We start from the raw sequence: 17,478 nt of genomic DNA, 5'->3' as shown, positions 1-17,478 counted from the left end.
GGACTACACAGTCTGTGGAATTCTCCGGGCCAGAATACTGTACTTCTCCAGGGTATCTTCCCAACTCAGCAATTCAACCCAGGTTCTCTGCATTGCAGATGGATTCTTTACCAGCTGAGCCACAAGTATTCTGGCCTGGAGAATTCCATGGACTGTGTAGTCCATGAGGTTGCAAAGAGTTGGGCACAACTGAGCGACTTTCACTTTTATCCTCATACACTACTACAGTGCTTTCATTATGTTAGCTCTATAGTAAGTTTTGAACTCAGGAAATGTACTTTTAACTTTGTTCTTTTAAGCAAATTTTTTCAAAATTGTTTCAATTATTCTGAGTTCCTTATGTTTCTACATGAATTAGAATATCAACTTCTCAATTTCAAAAAAAAAAAAAGCAACAACCTGCAATTTTGATAGGGGTTAAGTCTTCTAGCTGATGACTACAGGATGTGATTTCATCTATTTATCTTCTGTAATTCCTTTCAATAATTTTTTGTAGTGTTTAATTCACAAGTCTTGTACCTTTTTTGATGCTATTGTAAATGGAATTTAAAACTATTTCACTTGGGATTGTTCATTGTTAGTGTATGAAATTAAACTGATCTTTGTATCATCTTACCAAATAGCTGACTGGTGACTTAGACATATTTTAGAAACATTGAATGCTTAAAACTAGTCTAAAACTCCATCATTCATGTTTCATAATCAACTGGAGAGAAAACTATTATCCTGCATTACTATAATCCCATATAAGAGATGCGTTATAAAATTTCCTAGTGACGTTAAAATATATATTTTTATATTTCTGTGTAATTTATACAATGACCCTAATAACTGATCTATAACAGCATTAACATAGATGTGCCTAATATATCTATGCTGTTCCTATGTTGTTTGAAAAACCTTTTTATCCTTGGACTTTGGCAACCCACAGCAAGACCAAGTGTTGACATCCTCCTTCCTGCGTCTGTGTTCTAGCAATCTGTGTCACGAAACTATACTTCAAAGAATCTCTCTTTATCCTACTTGGACTCTGATATCCATACTGGCTTCCTCCCCACCTAGATGCCCTTTTCATTTAACTCAAGCTATGCCACCCTTACTTGAGCACTCCCACTCTAAATAAATACTTTACTCACAATCCTGCTTACTCTCAGACTCTGGTACCTTGTATTCAGTGTCCCTGTTGTTCAATTCTGATATCCAACACCAGGCATCTCTCTTGAATGGTTGCATTCCTCACTCTGCTTGGGCTCTAACACCTAGCACTGGGCCATCCTGGCTCTTCTTTCACCATCAACCCCAGTGCAGACACCTGATGTGGTTGGTATCATTTAATAATAAATGTTAATCCATAGAATATCATCTCTTATTCTCTCTTTCTCTCTTTCTTTCCACACTGAATATTACTGAAGACAGAAAAATAGCTAACTTTATACGAGGAGTTAGAGAATCTGGAATCAAAGAATATCACTCACTTTTCAAGTAAGAGTGATAACAAGTAGATGCATAAAGAAGTCTTATGTGATCTTAAGAATATTAAATGCCTTAACATTGTACAAAAGTTTCAAATAATCTCAGTTAGATTCGGAAGGCATATATATCTTATCTAAACCATTATTGAATATACAATTTCCCTGAGAATATTCCCAGAAAATAGTTGTATAGGTGTTTTTTGGAACAATTCTAGGTGTGAAAATTTACTATTACAACATTCACTTATAGAATCTGATTTAATGTTCTGTAATTAAAAATAAGCTGTAAACTTTGTAACAATTATTCATGTATTTATTCCTTCTTTGTGTCCTTCATTCTTCAACAAAATATTTTTTGAGGAGCTATTAAGTGAAAATTATTCTTCCATAATGGTTTAAAAATAGACAAAAATTCCTGTTTCACAGAGCTGACACTCTAATGAGATAGAAAAACAAGATAAATAATGAAAATATAAGATATATTGGCTAGTTATAATTTCTTTGGAGGAGAATAAAGTGATGAAAAGACATATGGACTGTCAGCAAGCACTGGTGGTAATCCAGGTTAATTTTTTTTCTTTTAATGGTGTAGCAGTCTGAGTTATCATCCACTTAGATATTAAGTCTTAATCAATGGGACTTATAAAAGTTAGACTTTGTAAATATGATCAAAGATCTTGAGATAGCAAGATTATTCTGGATAAGGTCTGCTGCTGCTAAGTCACTTCAGTCGTGTCCAACTCTGTGTGACCCCATAGACATCAGCCCACCAGGCTCCCTCGTCCCTGGGATTCTCCAGGCAAGAACACTGGAGTGGGTTGCCATTGCCTTCTCCAATGCATGAAAGTGAAAAGCTCAGTCCTGTCAGACTCTTCTCGACCCCATGGACTGCAGCCTACCAGGCTCCTCCATCCATGGGATTTTCCAGGCAAGAGTACTGGAGTGGGGTGCCATTGTCTAAATGTGTTTAAAATATCCAAGTAAAAGCAAGAAGAAGGGAATGTGAAGTTGAGAGAGATAAAATTTTGAAGATTGGATGTTTGTGGCTACAAACCAAAGAATGCTGGCAGCCACCAGAAGGTTGTAAAAGCAAGGCTTGGATTCCCCCTAGAGACTCCAGCAGGAATGTAATCCTGCCAAACCTTGATTTTGGTCCAGTGACACTATGGATTTTTGGGGCCTCCAGAATTGTGAGGGAACAACACATTTTTATTGTTTTAATCCACCTAGTTTGCGGTAATTTGTTACAGCAGTTACAGGAAACTAATGCTAATAGCATCTGGGAAAGGACTCTCTGAGGAGATATTTGGGTAAAGATATGATGATATGAAGGGCTGAGGGACAGAAAGATCAGAAGTTGGAGTTAAGGGCAGGTTGTGCAAGATTTTTTCAAAGACTTTAAATTTTACTTCTTAATTTGAATTTATATTCACAGGGAAGTGACATTTGAGCTGAGTCTTGATAAAACAGTTTAAAATATTATAGGAAGAGGGAATAATATATGCAAAAACTTGAAAGTATGAAAAATTTAAGAATACTCTAGGATATTAAAAGATTTAATACCTTTCTGCATGAACCTATCAATTAGAAAGAGTTAAAACCAAAATATGTCCTTTGGTATATGATAATGTTAAGCCATAAAACATGTATACAGCAGTTCCTTTTCCAACTTGTAAGTCTACTACTTGCATGGAAGAAGAGTGATCTATAACCTGTACCCTGATGATTAAGTGGTGTTCTTAAAAAAGTAAGGGCTCTTCTTGGCAGGAAAACCAGAAGTTATTTCATCTGATTAGGAATCATACTGCTGCTGACATCTTACCACATGTTCAGCTGCATTGTGATTCATTTCCATGAGGTACTCAATCAAAAAAAAAAAAAAATATATATATATATATATATTAGCAGCAGTTAAGAAGTTCTAAATTAAAAGTTCATAATAGTTCAATATAAAGCCAGACATGCACTTATCTATCTGTTTATCCATCTATCTATCTGTGCATGTGTGCATGCTAAGTCACTTCAGTTGTGTCCAACTCTTGGTGACTCTATGGACCATAGCCCACCAGGCTCCTCTCCATGGGAATCTCCAGGCAAGAATACTGGAGAAGGTTGCCATGCCCTCCTCCAGGGGATCTTCACAACCCAGGGATTGAACCCACATCTCCTGAGTCTCCTACATCGGCAGGCAGGTTCTTTAACATTAGTGCCACATGGGAAGTACCCTATCTATCTATCATCTACCTATATTTATCATCTATCTAGTCATTATTGTATCTCATTCTCAGTGAATAAATCAAAGTTGAATTTTGTTATTATTCATTTACTTTTTCTGTTATATATATATATATATATATATTCATTTTTGAGTTCCTTATGAACAATGCATATATGAAGAATAATTTTTACAAATATTTACAAGACCTTACTATATGCCAAGCATGCTTCTGATAACATCATATGTATTATCTCATTTAATCTCTAGAGCAATAAACACTATCTCCATTTCACAGATGATGAAAGATCATTTTGTTTTCAAAATGGAAGCAGAATATTTAGTATATTTATAACATTATTTGAAATATATAAACTATTAGCTTGTAGTAACATAGAGTAAAAGATCACAGGGCTAAAATAAACTCACAAGCTAGTTCTTATGAAGTAATATTAGAATGGCAAACGTTCAAAACACAAGTGCGAGTCAAGAAGATGGAATTATACTGGATACTAGTATTATGTAGGGAGAAGGCAATGGCACCCCACTCCAGTACTCTTGCCTGGAAAATCCCATGGACGGAGGAGCCTGGTAGGCTGCAGTCCATGGGGTAGCTAAGAGTCGGACGTGACTGAGTGACTTCACTTTTACTTTTCACTTTCCTGTATTGGAGAAGGAAATGGCAACCCACTCCAGTGTTCTTGCCTGGAGAATCCCAGGGACAGGGGAGCCTGGTGGGCTGCCATCTATGGGGTCGCACAAAGTCGGACACGACTGAAGCGACTTAGCAGGAGCAGCAGCAGCATTATGTAGGCCTCGAACAAGATGGAGTGATTGCCCAATTCAAAGTTATAAGCACAAAGTAAGATCATATAGGCAGAGGCAAATAAGCTACTAAGACATCAAGACTCAGTGACTGTATATAGGCAACGTAACTTATATTCCATTCAACTACAACTTGTTGGTTCATGGTCTCCTTTCAATTGGTGGAAAATACTTCTGAGACTCTAGATATTTTCCTGGTATGAGTATTGTGGGTAAGAAAGGTAAACATACAAATGGAATAAGTGTTAATTCCAGTAAGGACAAAACTCTGTCTCCTTCAAAGTGCGAAGTGTTTGATATAATCACCAAATGGCTGCCTATTTTTCTCAAGAAAAAAATGATAGAGGGCTTTGTGTTAATCTCTGTTACAGAAATCTGTAACTTCCATGAGTTAAAAAAAAAAATCAGCCCTTGTTGTTGGGTTTATGCATATGCACATGTGCATGCTAAATCGCTTCAGTTGTGTCTGACTCTTTGTGGTCCCATGGACTGCAGCCCACCAGGCTCCTCTGTCCATGGGATTTTCCAGGCAAGAATACTGGAGTGGGTTGCCATGCCCTCCTCCATGGGATTTTTCCCAACCCAGGGATTGAATCTGTGTTTCCTGCATTACAGGTGGATTCTTTACTGCTGAGCCATGAGGGAAGCTCCTTATTTCATACACATGAATGCAAAAGTTCATTTTCATGAATCCAGTGTGCCAGCACAGAATGACTACCTCATGTTACTTCTCCTCCTCTACACATTAGACAATAAGTACACAACTGAAGCAGTGATCACTGTAATCTATCACCAAATACTTTGAAATCACCAGCAAGTGGGCTTCTGATACATCAGTTGTCCATTCTTGACTAGCACCAAACTTTAACCCAGGGTAGCCTGTAAACTGGGCCCAAGTTCTTTCCTCTGCCATTTGGTTGAAAGGATCCCTTACATACACTAGCTGTAGGTATGCATTGAAGGAGTCTTCAGGGTAGTAGAAATGGTTGACAAATTATCTTTTTTTTACTGTTTATTTAATGTACTTTCCCCTTCTATACCTGTTCCAACCTAATCCCAAATATATAATTTTATTGTAGTGCTGTGAATCTCCGCTGTGCTCACTTAACCATAGATTTTGTGGATTTCATACTTCTCAGATCATCATGGACTCTTTCAATCTCATGGTCACTTGGCATTCTAAAGGCAGCCCCTTTAGTGCTCTGAGACCTTAGAGTTAGATCCTGCTATGATTTTCTTTATAGCCAACATCTGAAAGTGATGATATTCTTAAAATTTGTACATCTGCAAGAGTAGTATTTCATACTTTGTCTAAGTTGGCAGTATGATGACCTTCAGATCAGTTCAGTTGCTCAGTCATGTCCGATTCTTTGCAATGCCATGAACCACAGCATGCCAGGCCTCCCTGTCCCTCACCAACTCCCAGAGTTCACCCAAACCCATGTCCATAGAGTTGGTGATGCCATCCAGCCATCTCATCCTCTGTCGTCCCCTTCTCCTCCTGCCCTCGATCTTTCCCAGCAACAGGGTCTTTTCCAATGAGTCAGCTCTTCGCATCAGGTGGCCAAAGTATTGGAGCTTCAGCTTCAACATCTGTCCTTCCAATGAAAACCCAGGAATGATCTCCATTAGGATGGACTGGTTGGATCTTCTTGCAGTCCAAGGGACTCTCAAGAGTCTTCCCCAACACTATAGTTCAAAAGCATCAATTCTTCAGTGTTCAGCTTTCTTTATAGTCCAACTCTCACATCCATACATAACTGCTGGAAAAACCTTGACTAGACGGACCTTTGTTGACAAAGTAATGTCTCTGCTTTTTAATATGCTGTCTAGGTTGGTCATAACTTTTCTTCCAAGGAAAGTTTTTTTTTTTTTTTAATTTCATGGCTGCAATCACCATCTGCAGTGATTTTGGAGCCCCCCAAAATAAAGTCAGCCACTGTTTCTCCATCTATTTGTCATGAAGTGATGGGACTGGATGTGACCTTAGCTTATAACTTTTCTTTTACGAAGTTTCCACTTCAGTTAAAATAAGCCAGTCTGCTTCAAACTCCTTAAAATGACCCATGATTTCAAGTGATACAGTTCCATGTATCCTGATGCCTAATTTTTTACCTTAATTTAATTCCAATTAATCACAGATAAAAACTTTAAGGGTTTTGATGCCACCATATACCAAGTATTATCAGTGTCCCACTAATAATGGTATAATTCAGATATAATCAATTCATTCTGAGGCTCTGTTTTTGAAGTTCATTCCCCATAAAGAAAAGACTTCTTCATTATGAAATATAATTTCGTAGAGTAAAAGTGAAGAGCATGTGGGATGAAATCTACAAGTCTTGCAACATCTCTATTCTCTCTTGTCGCCCTTTTCAAAGAATTCAAATAATTGTACAATTATTGTCCTTCTAGATGGGACTGCAAGCCCCTCGAAGGCAGGAACCCTGTCATGTTCACGGTTATATCTCAAGCACCATGGACAATGCCTTAGTTGAAGTGTTTAATGAGTCATTATGTGAATGAATACTGGGGCTTCATTCAAGGTTTCAAACAAATAGTATCATAAAGCAGGAGCCCCTTGTGTGGGCAGAGACTGTGGTGAGGCTTCAGAAGGACAAAGATTCAGCCACAGAAACAAGAAGAGTGATGGAGCCCAATTCCTGTAACAAAGGAGTCAGGTGAAATTGAGCCCTGCTGCTTATTTAATGCAAAGGAGAAAGAGTTAAAAATACTCCTGTCTTTTTTTTTCTCTCATCTCTCTATTAAAATAGAGAGTGGTGGGTGAGCTGTGGGTAGCAACTTGAATGTTTGAGAGTTCCTATGGAAGGATGAAAAGACAAGGGAGAGAACTCATAAATTGCTCAGTGAAGATGAGTTCCTGAGGCCGCTGAAGGCTTTTGATACTAATAAAATTGTGCCAAAGAAAGTTTATGAGAGCTGTTGAGAACCAAACTGCTCTGCTTAATTTACCTTTCCAGGAGAAATGATGCTATTTGTACTGGACTCACTACAGAAATAAATCATTTTAGTGTCTTTCAAAGTTTCCATTTCTAAGAACTGTTGCCACCAACCATTCAGAAAAGCACAAGTCAATAAGCCCCCACAGCCAGAACTGTGCCATTGTACTTGCAAGCAGGTGCCATCGAAGGACTTCAGCCTATCACATTTAAATGGGATGTTCTCCTCTCTTCCTGGAATGTACCTTATGCTTCACATGACAGCTCCCTGATGACAGAGGTTTTAAAAATTTTTTCCAGTACTTATTAAAAAGATATATCGCCATGGAATTTTAAATGGAAAGAGTCGTATTTATTGATTAGGCTTTGAGATATATATTACAGGTGAAGTGGCCTACTTTTTTTTTTTTTCCTGGTGTGTTATGAATTGGCTGAAACAGACAACCTGCTTAGATTTCTTCCTGTGAAAATTTCTAGGACCTAGTCCTCTACTCTTCCATCCTGCCCAAACTCCCACAAACTGAAATCAGTCAGTTTCCTGTCCTTTTCTTCCCTCTGTTTAGACCTCTCAAGAAATACCTGGAGTAACAGGTAAATTTGGCCTTGGAATATGGAATGAAGCAGGGCAAAGATTAATAGAGTTTTGCCAAGAAAATCCAATGGTCATAACAAACACCCTCTTCCAACAACATGAGAGAAGACTCTACACATGGACATCACCAGATGGTCAACACCAAAATCAGATTGATTATATTCTTTGCAGCCAAAGATGGAGAAGCTCTATACAGTCAGCAAAAACAAGACCAGGTGTGGCTCAGATCATGAACTCCTTATTGCTAAATTCAGACTTAAATTGAAGAAAGTAGGAAAACCACTAGACCATTCAGGTATGACCTAAATCAAATCCCTTATGATCATACAGTGGAAGTGAGAAATAGATTTAAGGGCCTAGATCTGATAGATAGAGTGCCTGATGAACTATGGAATGAAGTTCGTGACATTGTACAGGAGACAGAGATCAAGACCATCCCCGTGGAAAAGAAATGCAAAAAAGCAAAATGGCTGTCTGGGGAGGCCTTACAAATAGCTGTGAAAAGAAGAGAAGCAAAAAGCAAAGGAGAAAAGGAAAGATACAAGCATCTGAATGCAGAGTTCCAAAGAATAGCAAGAAGAGATAAGAAAGCCTTCTTCAGCAATCAATGCAAAGAAATAGAGGAAAACAACAGAATGGGGAAGACTAGAGATCTCTTCAAGAAAATTAGAGATACCAAAGGAACATTTCATGCAAAGATGGGCTCGATAAAGGACAGAAATGGTATGTTCCTAACAGAAGCAGAAGATATTAAGAAGAGGTGGCAAAAATACACAGAAGAACTGTACAAAAAAGATCTTCACGACCCAGATAATCACAGGGGTGTGATCACTCACCTAGAGCCAGACATCCTGGAATGTGAAGTCAAGTGGGCCTTAGAAAGCATCACTACGAACAAAGCTAGTGGAGGTGATGGAATTCGAGTGGAGCTATTCCAAATCCTGAAAGATGATGCTGTGAAAGTGCTGCACTCAATATGCCAGCAAATTTGGAAAACTCAGCAGTGGCCACAGGAATGGAAAAGGTCAGTTTTCATTCCAATCCCAAAGAAAGGCAATGCCAAAGAATGCTCAGACTACCACACAATTGCACTCATCTCACATGCTAGTAAAGTATTGTCAAAATTCTCCAAGCCAGGCTTCAGCAATACGTGAACCATGAACTTCCAGATGTTCAGGCTGGTTTTAGAAAAGGCAGAGGAACCAGAGATCAAATTGCCAATATCCGCTGGATCATAGAAAAAGCAAAAGAGTTCCAGAAACACATCTATTTCTGCTTTATTGATTATGTCAAAACCTTTGACTGTGTGGATCACAATAAACTGTGGAAAATTCTGAAAGAGATGGAATACCAGCCCACCTGACCTGCCTTTTGAGAAATCTATATGCAGGTCAGGAAGCAACAGTTAGAACTGGACATGGAACAACAGACTGGTTCCAAATAGGAAAAGGAGTACGTCAAGGCTGTATATTGTAACCCTGCTTATTTAACTTATATGCAGAGTACATCATGAGAAACGCTGGACTGGAAGAAACACAAGCTGGAATCAAGATTGCCGGAAGAAATATCAATAACCTCAGATATGCAGATGACACACCCTTATGGCAGAAAGTGAAGAGGAACTCAAAAGCCTCTTGATGAAAGTGAAAGTGGAGAGTGAAAAAGTTGGCTTAAAGCTCAACATTCAGAAAACCAAGATCATGGCATCTGGTCCCATCACTTCATGGGAAATAGATGGGGAAACAGTGGAAACAGTGTCAGACTTTATTTTTCTGGGCTCCAAAATCACTGCAGATGGTGACTGCAGCCATGAAATTAAAAGACGCTTACTCCTTGGAAGGAAAGTTATGACCAACCTAGATAGCATATTCAAAAGCAGAGACATTACTTTGCCAACAAATGTTCGTCTAGTCAGGGCTATGGTTTTTCCTGTGGTCCTGTATGGATGTGAGAGTTGGACTGTGAAGAAGGCTGAGCACTGAGGAATTGATGCTTTTAAACTGTGGTGTTGGAGAAGACTCTTGAGAGTGCCTTGGACTGCAAGGAGATCCAACCAGTCCATTCTGAAGGAGATCAGCCCTGGGATTTCTTTGGAAGGAATGATGCTAAAGCTGAAACTCCAGTTTTTTGGCCACCTCATGCGAAAAGTTGACTCATTGGAAAAGACTCTGATGCTGGGAGGGATTGGGGGCAGGAGGAGAAGGGGACGACAGAGGATGAGATGGCTGGATGGCATCGCTGATTCAATGGACATGAGTCTCAGTGAACTCCAGGAGTTTGTGATGGACAGGGAGGCCTGGCGTGCTGCGATTCATGGGGTTGCAAAGAGTCGGACATGACTGAGCGACTGATCTGATCTGATATATATATATATCATATATATATATATATATCTGATGATATATATATCATATATATATATATGTATAAAAGATTTGTCACAGGCCTAAGAAGATGAATATTTATTATCAACAGGATGTACTGAGGAGCTAAAATGGTGTTCCTAAGAGGCATGAGGTCTCAGGTGGCACTGAAGGACAGCAGTAGAAAATTGATGGGGATGCAGCTTCTCTCCTGTCTTATTTTTTCTTGCCTCCAACAGCCAGCCCAGGCCCATGGTCATGAATGTACCCTACAAATCTAGTGAAGAGGTCAGAATAGAAACCCCTGGAGAGAGTGCACATTGGAAGAGAAGAGGCAGGTCATTCCAGGCATTGTCTTGTGGAAAGACAATGGAAAGAATAAGAAGAAATAATGAAAAGGAGGCTTTTGGGAAGGGAAGCAGATTTTCCAGAGGCCACTGGTCATTCTTAGCTGCTTATTTATGTGTAATGGACAGCTAAGCCACCTAAGTCAAGGACTGCCTGAATACATCCTAAAGGCAGCAATGGCCTACTTCATTAAATGCAGCACAATGTTCTTAGAATGGTGTGTCAAAATAGAAAAGTAATTGCTAGTCTTATTATCTTAAGCTGCATATGCCATGACCTGAAAGTCAGAATATAACAAGAAATGTTTCCTTAAAGAGGTGAACATAATTTCCCAGAAAATTAACATAACTAAAATGAATAAATTAGCAGTCAAAGAAAAAAAAAGTCAAATGCTCTTTATTTTTAAACAATGCATATGCTACAAAGGACAAAATAATTTATATTTATTTTCATGAACTGGATTTATCTGTATTAAGATAAGCTTCTTATTTTACTCTGAATCTTTCTCGTAAGCAGAAATTGTACAGGGATAATGAATGTATAAAACTTGAGAGGTCAATCTATCTAAAAATAATACGGAATTATCTGTAATTTTCTCAATTAAAAGAACATTTATTGTGCATGAAATATCCTTCTTGTTGAAAATCATGTACCATACTTTCCCCCAAAATAGAGGAATCAGAACAGAGTTTATGTTTCACAGCTAAATGACAAGTATTCCTACAAACTTGAAGCTTTCAGTAATAAGTTCAAATCATTTTTATAACCAATTATTTGGCATTTTTATAAATTGCATGTTCCCTAGAACATGGTAATTTATATAGGAAAACTTTCCTCCACAAATATTGAGTTCCATTTCTCCTGACTTTTTTGCTATTAAATCAAATTGTTTGATATATTATGAAAATAAACTCATTAGACTTTTAACATCCTGGTAGAACCAGTAGGTCAGATGCTAGTCATTGGTTGTTAAATACAAGAAGGGGTGTTTTCAGGACACATATAATAAAGGTCCTGCCAATTTATAAATAAAAAACTTACCCCTCCTTCAATAAGGTTAAAATAAAAGATGCAGGAGCAAACATATGACATAGTTTACTGTTGAGAATTTAGACAGTGGCTTGACAATAACTCTAATTAAAGTTGCCACTGGTTTGACCTGATTAGACAGAGAACAATAGTACTGCTACTCTTTGTCTACCTCAGGATGGTAAGCAGTGGATGATATATAATATCTTTTGACAGCCATGTTAATTATAACCTAGCTGAATGCATTTCTTTAGAGTAGTTGTTTTAAACAAAAGGAAAGGAAATTGTAGTGAAAGCTGTCAGAATATTTTTGAATATTGCTAATGACTGTATCTAATAGCTAAAAATGTTAATTTTCTTGAGATTTTTTCCCCTTATTTTTACAATGTATTCATCATCTTTTCCACAGTTTTACAGGAGCATTCGCATAAGAGTATCTGAATTATCAAAGTAGGTCAAAGCAATGGTCAATCTTTCTCAATAGTAACATTTCAAATTTATTTGGTTCTTCTTGATTTGGCAAAGTGAGAACTAATGCCATCCCTTCATAAGTTAATGAGTTTAGAATTCCTTCATTGTGGCTTCATCATGATGTGTGCATATGCTCAGTCATGTCCAACTCTTTGTAACACTTTGGACTGTAGCCTGCCAGGATCCTCTGTCCATGGGATTGATCAGGCAAGAATATTGGAATGGGTAGCCATTTCCTCCTCCAGGGGATATTCCCGACCCAGGCATTGAATCTGTGTCTCCTGCATTGAAAACAGATTCTTTACCACTGAGCTACTGGGGAGTCATTTTGGAATAAATATATTTTATAGGCCAAAATATTGATATGGGTGAAGAATATACAGTGTGATTTCCACTGTAATATCAAACTATGTCATTACTTAGTAATGAGGTTAAAAGAAGAATTTTGAGAATTACTCAGGCTCTAATTTCAACATATATTATCCACCATAGTCATGGCAAGAATTTTGTATTGCTTAGAATATAGAAGTTTTAAGCTATTGAGTATATGCTAGAGACATTATGTGTAAAGCTAACTTGATCATGATTTTTCATTCTAACCAATGTTTTTTACTGAAGATAATTTATATGAAAATTTTGAAGCCATTGAAATTTTCAAGTTCTTAGTCAAGTCAAAGCCTTTCAGTCAAAATGAGTGTTGGTAATCATTTGGCTTTTGATTTTAAAGCTTTTATTTATATGATTCGTGACATTGTACAGGAGACAGGGATCAAGACCATCCCCATGGAAAAGAAATGCAAAAAAGCAAAATGGCTGTCTGGGGAGGCCTTACAAATACCTGTGAAAAGAAGAGAAGCGAAAAGCAAAGGAGAAAAGGAAGGATATAAATATCTGAATGCAGAGTTCCAAAGAATAGCAAGAAGAGATAAGAAAGCCTTCTTCAGAGATCAATGCAAAGAAATAGAGGAAAACAACAGAATGGGAAAGACTAGAGATCTCTTCAAGAAAATCAGAGCTACCAAGGGAACATTTCATGCAAAGGTGGGCTCGATAAAGGACAGAAATGGTATGGACCTAACAGAAGCAGAAGATATTAAGAAGAGATGGCAAGAATACACAGAAGAACTGTACAAAAAAGATCTGCATGACCAAGATAATCACGATGGTGTGATCACTGACCTAGAGCCAGACATCCTGGAATGTGAAGTCAAGTGGGCCTTAGAAAGCATCACTATGAACAAAGCTAGTGGAGGTGATGGAATTCCAGTTGAGCTATTCCAAATCCTGAAAGATGATGCTGTGAAAGTGCTGCACTCAATATGCCAGCAAATTTGGAAAACTCAGCAGTGGCCACAGGACTGGAAAAGGTCAGTTTTCATTCCAATCCCAAAGAAAGGCAATGCCAAAGAATGCTCTAACTACTGTACAATTGCACTCATCTCACACGCTAGTAAAGTAATGCTCAAAATTCTCCAAGCCAGGCTTCAGCAATATGTAAACCGTGAACTTCCAGATGTTCAAGCTGGTTTTAGAAAAGGCAGAGGAACCAGAGATCAAATTGCCAACGTCTGCTGGATCATGGAAAAGCAAGAGAGTTCCAGAAAAACATCTATTTCTGCTTTATTGACTATGCTAAAGCCTTTGACTGTGTGGATCACAATAAACTGTGGACAATTCTGAGATGGGAATACCAGACCACCTGATCTGCCTCTTGAGAAATCTGTATGCAGGTCAGGAAGCAACAGTTAGAACTGGACATGGAACAACAGACTGGTTCCAAATAGGCAAAGGAGTACGTCAAGGCTGTATATTGTCACCCTGCTTATTTAACTTATATGCAGAGTACGTCATGAGAAACCCTGGACTGGAAGAAACACAAGCTGGAATCAAGATTGCCGGAAGAAATATCAATAACCTCAGATATGCAGATGACACCACCCTTATGGCAGAAAGTGAAGAGGAACTCAAAAGCCTCTTGATGAAAGTGAAAGTGGAGAGTGAAAAAGTTGGCTTAAAGCTCATCATTCAGAAAACCAAGATCATGGCATCTGGTCCCATCACTTCATGGGAAATAGATGGGGAAACAGTGGAAACAGTGTCAGACTTTATTTTTCTGGGCTCCAAAATCACTGCAGATGGTGACTGCAGCCATGAAATTAAAAGACGCTTACTCCTTGGAAGGAAAGTTATGACCAACCTAGACAGAATATTCAAAAGCAGAGACATTACTTTGCCAACAAAGGTTCATCTAGTCAAAGCTATGGTTTTTCCTGTGGTCATGTATGGATGTGAGAGTTGGACTGTGAAGAAGGCTGAGTGCCAAAGAATTGATGCTTTTGAACCGTGGTGTTGGAGAAGACTCTTGAGAGTCCCTTGGACTGCAAGGAGATCCAACCAGTCCATTCTGAAGGAGATCAGCCCTGGGATTTCTTTGGAAGTAATGATGCTAAAGCTGAAACTCCAGTTTTTTGGCCACCTCATGTGAAGAGTTGACTCACTGGAAAAGACTCTGGTGCTGGGAAGGTTTGGGGGCAAGAAGAGAAGGGGACGACAGAGGATGAGATGGATGGATGGCATCACTGACTCGATGAGTGAGTCTGAGTGAGCTCCAGGAGTTGATGGACAGGGAGGCCTGGTGTGGTGTGATTCATGGGGTAACATAGAGTCAGACATGACTAAGTGACTGATCTGATCTGATTTTATCTCTAATTCTTTTTCATTGATCATCAGAATTAGTGAGTTGAAGTAAATTATATCTTATCTGATTTTCCCTGGGTCTGATTTGACCAGATATCAGTTGAATGAATCAAAACTAAAGTCAATGAATATTTATTTATTCACTAATTGCATGTATGTCCCAATCTTGGTAACATGGTACAATGGACTGAAGTGTGTTCTGAACCACAACTCATACGTTGAAGCCCTAACACTAAATATGACTATATTTGGAGATAGGACTTTTAGAAGGTATTTACTGTAACTGAGGTTATAAGAATTGATAAAACCTATGGCCTTAAAAAAAAACCAAAAACCTATGGCCTTAGAGGAGGAGGAAGAGAACTTTCTCTCTGTCTCTGCCATGTGACAATATAGCCAGAAGTTGGCCATCAGGAAACCTGGAAGAGAGCTCTCATCATAACCCAATCACACTGGCACTCTGATGCCCAATTTTCAGTCTATAGACTGTGAATAGTCTCTGTGAGTGACAATCGCTCAGTCATGCCCAAGTCTTTGCTGTCCCATGGACTTTAGCCTGCTAGGCCCTCTGTCCATGGAATTCTCCAGGCAAGAATACTAGACTGTGAGTAAGTATATTTCTGTTGTTTCACAGGGAAAATGCTTCTACAACCAGCAGGAGGCAGAAAAGTCTTTCCAAGAGTTTGTTGAATCCTGAAGTATGGATTTTTACGTTACAAGAATAAGCAAGCATTTCTGGTTGGCAAAAATGTGTTGATTGTAATGGTTCCTATTTTAATTAATAAAGATGTGTTTGAGCCTAGTTATAATGATTTAAATTCATAGTCTGAAACCATAATTATGTTTGCACCACCCTAGTTGTGTTTGTTTGTTTGTTTGTTTTTCTATTTTTCAGACATTACAGAAAAAAATGGAAGACCACACATGAGATAACTTTGCAGGCCAGGATTGAAAGTGATATATATCAATTTTACTCACATTCCACTGGCCAGAGTTCAGTTATATGACTACATCTAGCTTTAAGGGAGGCTTGAATGTGTATCCAACTCTTTGCCCAGAAAGAATAACAGAAAAAAGATATTGTAGAGCAAGGCAGCCTCGGTCATACCAGATCATTCCTTCTAATGAGCATACTCTAACCATCTTCAAAAGTTGCTGGGAACTAAAACTAATTCCTTCTACTTGTCTTTCATATATTTTTCTCTCCTTATTGTGAAAGACAGAATAAAGCCCATATCCTAATTCCTGAAACCTGTGAATATGATATCTTATATGGCAAAAGAACTTTGCAGTTGCAATTACATTAAAGATCTTAAAATGATGAGATTATTCTGGATATCCAAGTGGGCTGAATGTAAATAGAAGAGTTTTTTAAATGGAAGAGGAAAATAGAATAAAGTGTCAATTATGAAACAAGAGAGAGACTGGCCATCACTGGACTCACAAATGGCGAAAAAAAAAAGGTTCAAAAGTTAAGGAATCTGAGAAAACTCTAAAAGCTAAAAAGTCACAAAGAAATGTTTTCTTTCTATGAGCCTCTTAGAGAGGACTTCAGCCACTCTGACTCTGATTTGAGCTCAGTTAAACCTGGGTCAGACTTTTGACTACCAGAACTATAAGATAATAAACTCATGTTATTTGATACAACAGTAAAGGAAAACTAATGTAAACATGATCTTTCTTATTCATCTGAATACCTTGATGCATTATTATAACAGTCACATTTCCTTTCTCTTACTTTGTTATCCTCACTAGCTTATTTTAAGCCTCCACCTACTTCAGGTCTGCATCATGCTGCATAATACAGTCACCAAATGTATCTACCTTGCATTATGGTCTTAGTGTTTTTTAAGGTCAGTTTTGGGGAATCTCTATATCTGTCTAGCCATCCTACTACATTTTCTTAGTCTCCACACTTCCTTACCATTCCAGAGGACCAACTCACATCTCTACAGTCTTCTCAAATGTATAGGAACTTCTATCTCATCCCCAGGCTCAACCACGCAGTATTTTTTATATTATTAAGAAAAAAATGCTAAAAAGGTAAATTCTACACACTCTTACAATCATAGTTACACATTTAAAGCTGCAGAGCTCACTGACTCTGTTACTATGACTGAACTCTCTGTCCTTCTATATATTGTTCTTCCCCTTGAACACTAAATCCCAGCCACTGTTACCACTCAAAGTCATTGCTTCATATTTGTTGTCAATTCTCCCCTTCTCTTTGATCATCTCCATCAGGCAGAAATCTTGCTGAATTACTCATTTTAAGTAAAACACTCTTTTGACTTCACATTAAGCTCTCACTCAGTTTCTAGGCAATAAATGATAGATATGAATATAGATTTCATATACTTGATATGATTGTATGTAATTGAGCTTTCTCCCATTCCTGAACCACTCTTCCCCCTGGCATTGTTTCTAAGATATCACTATCCTTTTATTCTTTTTTCATATCATTGGCAATTTGACAGCTGCATCTCAGTCCTTTTGCTGATTTCCT

The sequence above is a fragment of the Bos grunniens genome, chromosome 6 (assembly GCF_055505025.1).
Source record: "Bos grunniens cultivar Pamir isolate PY7600 chromosome 6, Bosgru_T2T1.0, whole genome shotgun sequence".
In the NCBI taxonomy this organism is placed as follows: Eukaryota; Metazoa; Chordata; class Mammalia; order Artiodactyla; family Bovidae; genus Bos; species Bos grunniens.
This window is presented reverse-complemented; position numbering follows the sequence as displayed.